This window comes from Ooceraea biroi, chromosome 10 (assembly GCF_003672135.1).
Source record: "Ooceraea biroi isolate clonal line C1 chromosome 10, Obir_v5.4, whole genome shotgun sequence".
Classification (NCBI taxonomy): domain Eukaryota; kingdom Metazoa; phylum Arthropoda; class Insecta; order Hymenoptera; family Formicidae; genus Ooceraea; species Ooceraea biroi.
The window spans coordinates 3,724,606-3,737,073 of record NC_039515.1 but is presented as its reverse complement, the minus strand read 5'-3'; the positions used below and the strand labels follow the sequence as shown (position 1 = coordinate 3,737,073).

The 12,468-nt window shown below is 41.1% G+C and overlaps 1 protein-coding gene and 1 non-coding gene across 13 annotated transcripts in view; both read left to right on the top strand.

The window, feature by feature from the left end:
* Positions 1-2,021: 2,021 nt before the first annotated feature.
* Trnar-ucu lies at positions 2,022-2,094 on the top strand. The gene has a single exon. It is a non-coding gene; the product is annotated as a tRNA-Arg (tRNA).
* A 4,000-nt stretch (positions 2,095-6,094) lies between these two features.
* The window catches only part of LOC105278287, a 66,865-nt gene continuing 60,491 nt past the window's right edge, over positions 6,095-12,468 (top strand). For 2 of the 12 annotated variants that reach the window (XM_011337275.3, XM_011337277.3), the window contains exon 1: positions 6,116-8,475. The gene's annotated coding sequence lies outside the window, so the exon portion shown is untranslated. Of the gene's footprint in view, positions 8,476-12,468 lie in introns of all 12 variants that reach the window. The other 10 variants (XM_026973370.1, XM_026973372.1, XM_026973371.1 and 7 more) reach the window with 10 other exon arrangements.

Sequence of the window (12,468 nt, the reverse complement as noted above, 5' to 3'; positions counted from 1 at the left end):
TATATACGTTACATTACTGTGTATATTTATAGCCAGTACGTGGAAATCTAAAAGCATCTTGAAGTCAAACAGCGTCTTCATACCGCTTTTTCTTGATCTCGAATAGTAATTAAATTAATTAAATTTATTCACGCAATGAGAAAGCAGCAGACGCAGTTTTACGAAGCCGTAAACGACGTCAAGCACAATCTCGAAAAAGAAAAATTCGGGCTTGGATTAATTAAGGCTAATAAAATATTATACGACCGTGGATGTAGCCGGCGTATGTACGATGATGCATACGGATAATTATTTTATCACGACATATTTAATTCCTCATTTATTTCCTGCTTCGTACACTCTAATGGCGCCTGAAGGCATCTTTAGGTGCATAGATAGGTGTGTCGACAAACGACTGCAAATCTAATGGACTCTATCGACCGCAATAAAGTGATTAAGGCAGCCTACTCGGCCATGTAAACTGGGAAAGCTCGCATCTCCCGTTCCTATCAAATTTTATTCCATCGTAACGTGTTCAGCGATAAGTCAATGTTATATCGTCGCATCAATAAAATAGATGAGATTGGTGCGCGTTTCCGTGAAATGCTGAAAATTTTATAGAGAACCGTCGAATATTTTTTTGCCGGCAAAAGTCGTGCGCTCGAAAGGGAGAAATTTAATACATATTGGGTCATCCGGAAAGTTCGTGCCGATTTTTAATAGATGGCGTTAGAACATGTCTGAATATATCAATGTTATTGAAAACATACGATTTATATACATATACTTAAAGGTGACATTTCAACGCATCTTTAGGAAAAAAGTTGTTTCAGATAAATTGATTCGTGTCAGTTTTGTACTCTTTTGAAGATGGAAGAAAACAAAGAATATTTTAGACACTTGATGCTTTTCTATTACCGGAAAGGCAAAAATGCCTCACAAGCAACAAATTCGATATGTTCTGTTTACGGAGAAGGCGCTTTAGCTGAAAGAACCGTACGTAAGTGGTTCGCTAAGTTTAGAGCTGGTGATTTTAACCTTAAAGACCAAGAACGCCCGGGCAGACCCTCTACTACTGATGATGACCAAATCAAGACACTGATCGAGAATAACCCGCGCTACACGACACATGAATTAGCAGAGATACTGAAAATATCGAAAACCACTGTCCACGATCATGTAGTGAAGCTTGGTTACGTAAGTCGCTATGATGTATGGGTTCCGCATAATTTGGCCGAAAAAATTTAATGGATCGCATTTCCATCTGCGACTCGCTGTACAAGCGCAACGCAAATGTACCATTTTTAAAGCAATTAGTGACGGGTGACGAAAAATGGATCATTTACAACAATGTAAAACGAAAAAGATCCTGGGGTAAGCGAAATGAACCAGCATTAACCACTCCGAAAGCCGGCCTTCATCCAAAAAAAGTCATGCTCTGTGTCTGGTGGGATTGGAAAGGAATCCTATATTATGAGCTCCTACCACACAACCAAACGATAAATGCAGATAAGTACTGCTCGCAACTGGACGAATTAAAGACAGCGATTCAGGCAAAACGTCCAGAATTAGCTAATAGGAAGGGCGTCGTGTTCCATCAGGACAATGCCAGACCTCATGTTTCTTTGACTACCCGACAAAAATTGTTGGAGTTTGGCTGGGATGTGCTACCTCACCCACCGTATTCACCAGACATTGCACCTTCAGACTTTCACTTATTTAGGTCTTTGCAAAATTCTCTTAGCGGCAAGAACTTCAACTCTTTGATCAACATAAAAAACCACCTTGAGGAGTTTTTCGCCGAGAAACCTAAGAAGTTCTGAAAGAATGGAATCTTCCAGTTGCGTGAAAGATGGACAAAGGTTGTGAAACAAAACGGTGCATACATAAGTCAATAAATGTTTATCGACATAAAAATATGTTGCCTTTGAATTTTCCTTCAAAATCGGCACGAACTTTCCGGACGACCCAATACATGACATATCACATACACACACGCACATATCGATCACTTTTTGTCCGACATGGCAATTTATGCGATTGTCCCTTTGGCGCAGAGGATAGCGCGTTGGACTTCTAATCCAAAGGTCGCGGGTTCGATCCCCGCAAGGGATGCGTTTTCTTTTGAATGTCGTAGCATTCGTTCTATAATACAGTATATTGATGTTGCTGAGAGGGTGGTCTCGATAGTCGTCTAGCTCGATTGCCTACACTCTTACATAGAAAATTGTCTTTTACGTTTGCGTTGCTCGGAGAAGCAGCGGACGTACAGTAGCAATGTACAGTAGCGATGAGTTTAAAAAACCTCGCCCCGGTTTAGCTCTTCGTATCAACATACGTCATTCTTTTTCCTATCGTGACTCTGCACCGTTGCACATTTGTTATCACGGCTCAAGGGAGTCGCGTGAGTTTTTCGAGATCCACCAGCGACAGATGCATTTTCATGTCCCTCTGATAAGAGGGACGTTACGCGCAAGATACGGAAGTACAAAATATAACATATAAATTAAGCGCGCGGTTCTTCAATTTCGCGCGCTCGATCGCGCAGCGACAGTCTCCATTAATCACTCACCAGCGTGGAAAGAGCAGAAACGCCACTCATAATCGCCGGTCTCCAATTAATTAAGCTTAATGGAGTTGTATTAATTTCGCGCGATGTGTCGCGACGCGCCGGAGAGTCCGCACACTCCTTGCGATGGCTTCGCACGCAAATACAATATTATATGTATATTTCGTCGACCAGCAGTCTGGTCTACCATGATCCGAGAACGCGTGGTAATTTGGTAATACACGTCGATGCGCTACCATTCTCGTCACAAATAGACAACATCTCCGTCTACTATATATAATATCCATGATGGCAAAGTAATGATTCCCGCAACGTCCTCGGACACGCGAATTTGAACGCAAAGCCTCGATAAGCTCTATGTGCTGAGAAGCAATGTCATTACATGGGATGGGCAAACAGATGAATACTCTTCCGGTGAGACATGTGTATGTGCGTGTGTGCGTGTGTGCGTGCGTGCGTGCGTGCGTGTGTGTGTGTGTGTAAAAATCATGCCATCAGAAGAAACCGACGAAGCGGTTGGTTTGCGTGCTAAATAAAGCAGATCAAGCTGTGCCTTTGTAATCGGGGGTTCTGTTGACATGTTTCATTTCTACGACGGTGTAATTTCCCACGTCCCGTGAAACGCCAACATTATTTCGTTTGCAACCGTTTCACCGATTCATAAATCAACCCTTCGTGCTGATACCTTTTTCTCTTCCCTTCCCTCTATGCGGCTTAACTGGCATGCTTATGACATTCGGGTTGCCCAACCTTGATCCAGTTGGCCCTACGTGAACATTTATGACATCTATAGCGTGGCCCAGTCAGCAACTGGTAACTTTATGGTGTCAAGAATGCCGAGCTGCTGCGAATCGGCGTTGTCCTTATTAAACGTGGAGGTATAATATTGTATTGATTCCGCAGTGCCCGATATGTGGTGCACGCGGACGTTAAGAGCGACGTTACGATGATTTACGTGATATCAGAGCAGGCATCCGGGAAATAATAGGATACCCAATTTCCGGTGCGCGGACAACGAGTGGTATCGCTCGAGTAAATTGAATTCGAGCATTCGTAGAATATTCACACGGCTCGCCACGAATGAACTAGTTTCGGAAACAACTACGGCTAATCGCATCCTCAGTCTCTGTGAGAGCTTAATGCCGATTAAATATTCGTGTAACATGTACATACGTGCATGGTACAATCAGAATGCGCGCACGTCTTTTAATACGATTAAACGTAAAAGATGCAATTGTCATAACGTTAATCCTGTTATTTTTCGGACGTTCTGTGGATTCTAACAAACTCACCCCCCATTGTGCAGCGGATGTAATTTTGTAGCGAGTAGTTTGCGAATGCGAGTGCACGGAACTTCGTTCCGCACCTGTAGACAATATTGGAACTGACTTTGCAGAAATTATCGCGAATGCCGAAGTTTATTCATGATGCAGCAACGCATTTCTCGAGGAGGAAGGAGGAAGTTACACTTCGGCTGTAACGTTAATTAAGGTAAGTAAGTACATGACAATATATCTCTGCGTAATTGCACCACCTCATGTATTATTTGTACGTGCATTAGAGAATAAGCAAGATGACTGATTTTATTTGCATCCTACGCTATCAGTGGATTCTAAATATTATGCACGGAAATTAAATTAATGATGTTAATGAATTAAACAACAACATTATTTCTTTTAATTACATGTATTATTGCTGTGTACTGAAAAAACGTTCTACAAATAAAATTCATGATAAGTACTCGCATAATGAATATAATGAAATAATTTGATTTCAATTTCAATTTTAATTTTAATGACGATTGAAATAATGACACTACAAATTTACAATAAAATGTATTATTTTTTAAAAAACATTTTACCTTTGATTTTTCTCTATCTCTCTTTCTCTGATGAATAATTTGTTTTATTACTTTATCTTTTCAAGGATTTTTTATTAAATATAGTTTTTTATTTAGATTTGAATTATTATCAGCAACCTCATACATTTTTCGGAAAAAAAGATTTGCAGCCGTTTAATAATTTAGATTTATTCCATTGCCTCGGGCAGTTTAAAATATATTCCTGTTTTTTCCTGGAAAAGGTGGAATCTGGACTCACCGATAAATGGTAACAACGGACGAAGCGATTTTAAGCTGGAGATTCGTCTCTCGCAACAAAGCGCAAAATTTATACCAACGCGTTTTCACTGCGAACCAATTTGATACAAGAACGAGTTTTAATCCCGGACCACACCGAGAGGACTCCCTGCAACGCGGCGACATATCCCGCTTCATCCCGAACGGAATTTTATTTTCACGGAAAAGTGCATTGTGACGTCAGCATTCGAACGAAGCTAATTCGATCTTTGTCACGTGTGGCTCGATGCATATGTACTTCATCTGGTTACGCACCTTTTTATTCTCACTGAGATGTTACGAATTAACTGTAAATGTTGATCAAAATTTGTTACAGCTAACCAATGTTGCTAAAAGCTTCCGTTCATTTTCAAGCGATTTCCAGAGATTGAGAGAGAAAGGGAGAGACAAAAGTACAATTCATATTGCAATTAAAACTAAAAGCCGCTGTAATTCTCAATTCGTTATAAATAAATCTATCGTATACTGAACTATAGAAATTCAATTATGCCACAGTTTCGCGATCTCCAACAGCATCTCCATGCGACGCGTTTGCTGGACATTTTCAAACCACCCTTCATTCGCAGACGAACGCCCACAAACGTGAAAGCCCCTGGAACTTTCCCCGATAGAGAGAGAAAGTTTCCCCTATTATCTGTGGGGAATTAGTTCAAATAAATATGTTCGACCGAACCTGCGAGAAGTTCACGATGCAAAAGACGACAGTTCGACAGGTGGCTCTATATGTCGAGATTCTCTTCTACTTTGGGCGCAAGATCATTATCATGAATAGGACCGAGTTTCACGAGGCACACGCATCGTTCTCGTCTGTGCGACAGACAGCTTGCCAGGATCTTTAATTCGCGATGGACCAGAATAGGACTGACAATGAGATCGACGTGACGTTAGTAAATTAAATTTTTCTTCTGTGCATTCATATGACATATCCATAAATTCGTTTGAATTTCTTCTGAATTGAATCCTGCATTCGGTTGATGCAATTGGATCAGCAAAAAAAGATCGAAGAGAAAGCAATTTTCTGTATTTTGTATTTTGTATAATACTCTGTTGTTCTTCTTTTATAAGACATCTGACTGATTTCTCATTCTTAAATGCTTATAAACATTCTCATTCTTAAATACTTATAAACGTTCGGTTAGATCATTATCGGGCAATTATTAATGCTTTAACGAGGTCAGCAGGTATAGAATCACAATGTACGGTTCATTCTTCTTGTTCTTCACATCTTCGAAAATAATTGTTTCATTCTGGAGTAAGAAAACGATCCGTCCGGTATATTTTCTTCTTTATTATTTTCTAGCATAACCACTTCTAATTATTTTCACATATTCTCCCTTGCGACGTTCATGGATAATGGCTCACCTGTCTTTCCGCAGGGTCTGCGTAACTATGAATCGGCCCTGGTCGCCACCACCACGCAACCCCCGGTGCAGCTACGGTTAGCAGAGCAGGCTGTGTCGAGGGCGCCTACCGCGCGGCAACCCCCCGGCGCTCAGTGGCTGCGCTTCCTCCGCACCAGGCGTTACGCGCGCTTCTCGTATTCGGATCCGTGTGTGGTGGCCACGGTGTTGTGTGCGCTTTCCGCTAAAAACGAATATTTCGCGAGTTCTGACGAGTTCGAGCTGGAAAAGAGGATTGGGAGGACCGAAACGTTGGCCATCGCGAAATATATCGCGCGCCGCGAACGGGGTTTCCGCCCCAATTCCGCGTGCGCGTTGCATCCACGACCTAGTATCTGGTCATCTCTCGACATCTCACACCGTTTTCATCACGTAGCACAACAGTCAGTGTCGCGTTCACCCCCGTTCAGAGCGTCCAACGACAGGGGGGTAGTATTCTAGCCACAGAGTATTAGTTCTATACACGGAGCTGTCGTTGAACGCTAAATTGGAAACAGATCGCGTTCTTCATGGTGATTAATGTATATATTGTATAAATTGTATCACGAAGAAATGTCTTAAAGAATTGCTTCTTCAACAGCATTAAATGTGGATTTCTCGAGGAGGAGAGAATAATGGTTGTAAAATAGTGATTTGTGAAATGTACTAATATTTCAGAGCGATTTGCCCTTTTTAAGCGAGCTTTTTTGTCTATTTTCTGATACTTTAATGTTTTAAAAATATGTTTTAAATTAATTTCTTGATACATTTGATGTGTAAATATATCTTAAAGTATTATGTGTTTTCATAATATTCGCTCTCTCTAAAACAGACATTTACGTAATATTTTCGTATTTTCATATTTGCTTACTTTATTATTACAGAAAATTATATCGAGTTACGTTGAATCATATGTGGAAACGCGAGCGCGAAAGAATAGATCATACGCGCGACAAACTGCACGATCGAAGTATATCGTACATGTTTTATCGCACAATTGAGCATGTCTCTGCAAAAGCACATTTTTGCTTTATTAAATATTTATTACTCGTATTAATTGTATGTCTTACGTGTGCGACATTAATGAAGATTGTGCGTCACGATATAGAGTGCATTATCGGTAGTGGAATTTTTATTTCCGATATAATTTATATAACTTTTAATTGTCAATTGAAAAATTGCCATCAAAACGTCAATTTATGTAATTCTCCATGAACGTTCTATGGACAATATGCGTAACCGCACCGTTTCCATTCCTAAAATTAAAACAGTGATCTGTCCGGCTCTGAAAAGTGCAACTGAAAAAGCTTTGAACATTTCGAGTCAGCTTAATGTAGTTTCCTACATTACAAAGATTAAATTCGGTAAAACACTGGATCTCTCGGCTTTGTCGGAACGTGAGCTTATCAGCACGATGCCTTTTAACACCAAAAAGACCGAGGTCACATTTACTGACCTATCTTTTTGACCCCGTTTAACACATCGTTGATGTATCACGTCGCACTTATGTACGATTCAAGATTTTATGTACTGTCCCTGTTGAAGGTTAATGAGATAGTATCTTAACAATTAGTGCGGTCTAGAAAGCAGCCTCACACGCTGCAGTTTCAATTACTTTTCTGCATATGCATGTACGACATCTTCGAGAGCAGCTTGATGCGTTTTCAGGAAGACTGAGATTGTGAAAATATTCAGTTTTATACATATCGTATATGCTCGAAATTACCTTCCAATTGTGTACAATTGTTGCTCCTCGAATATTCCCTCTATGCAATCGTAGGATGTTCGAGAAATCCATGTGCAATCATAAAAATTTGTTGCAAGCTTTGTCGAGTTTCGAAATCAAGAGAACTCGTTTCTGCTTTTTCCTCTACAATCACTGTGACAAGCGCTCGCCGTTTTCCGTGCGATTATAACGCAGTTGTACAACGCATCGAAAATCGTACCACTAATGTAACTCTCGCAATTCTTTCTCACGCGATTTTCAAAGCCCGCTCGCTCGCTCGTATTCCAGGTTGCTCCAAGGAGCGCATTATCCGGTAATGAAAAATCAAGGGAGTGCGCACGATTTTTAGTTCTCGCATCGCAATCGCGCGGAACGTTCTCATTGTACACCTGCTGTACGCGAGGACGACGAAGACGGGAAAAAAGTCTACGAGGAAACATGGTGGAATAGCGCGATGCGCGAAAATCTTACGAGATAACTGGACAAGTCGGACTGGGTTTTAATCGCAGACTACCTGGTGATTGAGTGCGACCGGATCAAAGGAGATAGAAAGACTACGATCGGTACCGAGACAGCTCGATTCCACGTCGCATTTTTATTTTTCCTGCCGTCTACACTTATCACGTGGGTCCCGGTCGGTGACATCAAAGCGACCATTCTCCGTCGGGATTTTGCCGCATCGAGGGTGAGTAACTTGCCGGAAACTCCATTCCGCTTCGACTTAAATCTCACAGGAACCGTCACACCATCCTCGTAGAACATCGCAATCGATGCTGTGGAATGTTTGAAGCTTTCGCTTTTGACATTTCCATTCGTGATTATGCGATCGCAATTTCCAGAGAATTCGAAGAGACCCTTATATATTATTAATGCGCGTACACTTGGCGCGAGACACTACCGTGCCTCTTGATAAAATAATGTAAAAGTACTGCAAATTTGTATTCTTGCTATTTTTATAATCAACAATACATTGTCGGAATTTTCAAATAAAGTTTTACATGATTTGCAAGCAGCTCACATAAATCTCTTACGTAAAGTGCTTTAATGTATTCAAGAATACATTTTTGAGTTATAGCTGCTTACGTAACACTGATTACAAAACTAATACGAACACAATCTAGAAATTCACGCTCATGCGTGAATTATTTCATTCGTTTCTCATTCTGCTAAAACAATCAAGCGTTTCGTAGAGATAATAACGACGGACAGGCGGAATTAAAATTTAAATGTTTCTGAAGGTCTCCCACGAAGGTAAATTTGTATAATAGGTCAGAAAAGTTAATCATAAACTGGCTGTGTGCATGATAACGTCTCTTGCAAACGCGAGCATTCTGACGCTCATACGCGATACATATTTTCCATAATACGTTGTCATTTGTCAGAGCACGCACTTACCTCGGAATAGATATCGATTGTCATTTACCTAAATTACGCGCTTTTTACATAGGCTGATAAGGTCAGATGTGACTTTTTAGCTATAGTCGGGTGTCACATCGCAGTCAAGATGGAACGAAAGCCTATTCTTCCTTTCGCCCACATCGGTCACATCGCGATAAGCCGCATGAAAGAGAGCCGCGATTGAATACGCGCGACAGAATACACGTCTGCGTATTATAATGCATAAATCATATCCCTTCCGAAATGTCGATAAGCTTTGCCTGTGTCCGTGATACATCACACGCTTTATATAAAGACAGCGTATATGTATGTACGCTATGTATCCCAAATAATAATCGAATGACAAATCCAGCAACAGCGGAGCATGATAAAATAAATGGAAGCAGTAAAAGTCTCGACAAAATTGCGAGCTGTTTATCGCGAGGCTATCTTGTGATTTTAACATTATACGACGGGAATTTATCGCCTGCGTTATGAGAAAAAATTTAATTTCACTTTCTTTCGATGTATTATATTACGGCGACTCGGGGTTTCATTTATTACAGGGTTTTAATTAAATTTTATCCGTTCAAAACACTTCGTGTCATTAATAATATCACGTAACGTCTCTCGAGATTACTCTGATCTCGGAGTACTCTCGGACATAACGCCACCGATTAATCACACGTCTCTTTAACATGGACAGAATCTGACTGAAGAAGATCGTGCTCGGGAAAGTGTCTCAGACTAAATGCCTCGGCATTAGCGCCTCGATCAGTCTGATGGGAAATAATTTAATTAGTGACCGGCGTGCGCCGTCACGCCTAAATTATTACCTTAATCCCTTCACATTCGTAGATGATGAAGCTCAAGCATTTCTCCAGAGATTATCAAGTCAAACACAGTTATCCGTGATCGCGCAACGCGTTTCTCGTCGAAGCGATACGCGGAGACACCCCGCGGACATCGCTCAGGAATTCAATTAAACCACCGGACAGCATTTTATGCGGCAAATGCAAATTGCACGCTGCACTTAATAAATTCAGCGAGCGAGTCCGACACTTTTCCGGCGAATGTTAATTTGTTACGTGCACGTCCCGCCACCGAGCATCCCCTTTACCACCGTTCTGTTCGTTCTGCCAAGGGAATAACAGGTTGCGAGATTTTATCGATGGGTTAATTGAAAGCGCACCTTGGGCAGATGAACACGGCCGATACTCCCGATTTATTACGTGTCAATTTGTATCACTGTTTGCCGAAGAAACGCGGCTCTCAAACCATTTGCAAGACTAATATCTGACAGATGAATCTTATTACTTATTAAGCAAGCCTTCTCGCGAAATCTCGGTGAGGTGATGCACACTCCTGATTCGAACGCATGGATCCGTTTGCGATTTGTTCAAAAGTGGTTTGTACGCGCGCGAGAAAAAATAGTGAGAGAAAAACAGAGAGAGTTATAAATTGCCGTTTACGAGCCGCATAAGTGCGGCAAAATTGCAATTTAGCCTTACAAGGTAAATTAGATTAAGCGATTCGTAGTGGTTTCGTTTTACGATAATGCACTTCGCGGCACATGGTTCTCTAATCGAGGCGGAATTAATACCATTATCCGCGATCGATCGCATTACGAAACAGACAGAAAAACCCGATGCAGTTTCCGTGATATCGTTGTGTTTCCGTAATCGAATCGATAACGCATCTAGATGTACTATGAAATAACGTGGCTGCGAGACTACCTCGATTCAGAAGCAGACAAGAGGCAAATAATAGCGTGAATTAAAATTGAATGCGTATTAATACAATAACAATAAGTTAAAAGTACTTTCGGCATTCCCAAAATAATCCAAGCGCTTAATCTTATCCCGCGAGATTGCGAGAGAACATTTAATCAACTGCTCGACGGACTCACCCACACGTTGCGGTTCGATCATCCTGATATACGTGGGCGACGTTCCTAAATCTGGCTAACGACGTGTCACTGTTTACACGTTTGTGACAGGCTGCTTTGCCAACACTATTATCGTCTTGATGCAGTTTATTAGACAATGCGATATCATACATCAAAGAGAAACACATAAATAAGCGACGTATCAAACAACCATGAAAATGATGTACAAAGTACTGAACAGAACTCGCTGTATTATCTGCGATATTACGTCGATGATGCTTACACAAAAGCATAGGAATGTTTTTCCCTCGAAATATCCTCTGATGAATGACTGAAAAATCGAAACTCCCACGCACAAAATGCAGGATATACAGCCGCAGATAATGTCACAGTGCAGAAATAGCATTTCTCGGAATACGCGGTATTTGAAACACTGGCAAATAACAGAACAAAAAATTCCGAAAAAGATAATCTATAAATAAATGTCGTAGTGAGAGTGTATATGTACGCAAACTCGGAATCGCGAGCTACGGAAATAATGCACTTGTAGGATTAGGTTAGTCCGTTTTGTCGACTCTAAAATAGCGATTTTTCAGGACGCACGCTATTTTCGTAGAACAATAATGTCCGGACACAATAGCGATTCGAGACAATGCACTTTTCCATTACGCTACTTCATTCTCCCGATTTTCCCTTTAAGTATAGTAATATACTTCACGAGCGCTATGCTACCGGAGTCGCACGAAAGGGAATTCCACTTATTTTGTGTGAAAGAAAAGAACTGGATACGCGGCGTCATTTCATCGTTAGCTGCATGTCGTGCCAAAAAAAGAAGAGTTACATTCAATTTTTCACTTCTTTTTGCTTTAAAACGGTCGAGTGTGCAGCGCGGTTCCATTAGAGAGAGAGAGAGAGAGTTTACGCCACCTTTACAAGCGTGGAAACAGCTTCTTGTTTCCTCTCTGCTGCACATGCAACAGCAAGCGAAACGCGCGACGAAGTTTTTTCGCCGGTACGAAAATACGATTTCGGTGAATTAAAGTGCAACTTCGCAACCAGCTTCCGACGTTGTGCATGAATATTCAGGAGCTTCTGAAGCGTTCAAACTTTAATTGCGCGGGAAGAATCTGTAATTTTCAGAGAATCTCTTAGACGACTTAGACGACACTCGAGTGACACGCACTTCCGCCTCATTCGTGGTCCCGAGCCTTTAATATTGACACTTTAACTCGCAAAATACTGATTGAACGTTCCGATTTTAAGAAATTTTAAGAAAAAAAAAACAGACGAATATAAGTATTCGTCTGTTAACTCGTGTCTTCCCTCCCTCTTCATTCTCGTACATTTCCGCGGCTTTGAAGTGCGCTGCACCGTGAAAACATCAGCTTACGAGCGTCTCGTTTGTGATGAAAG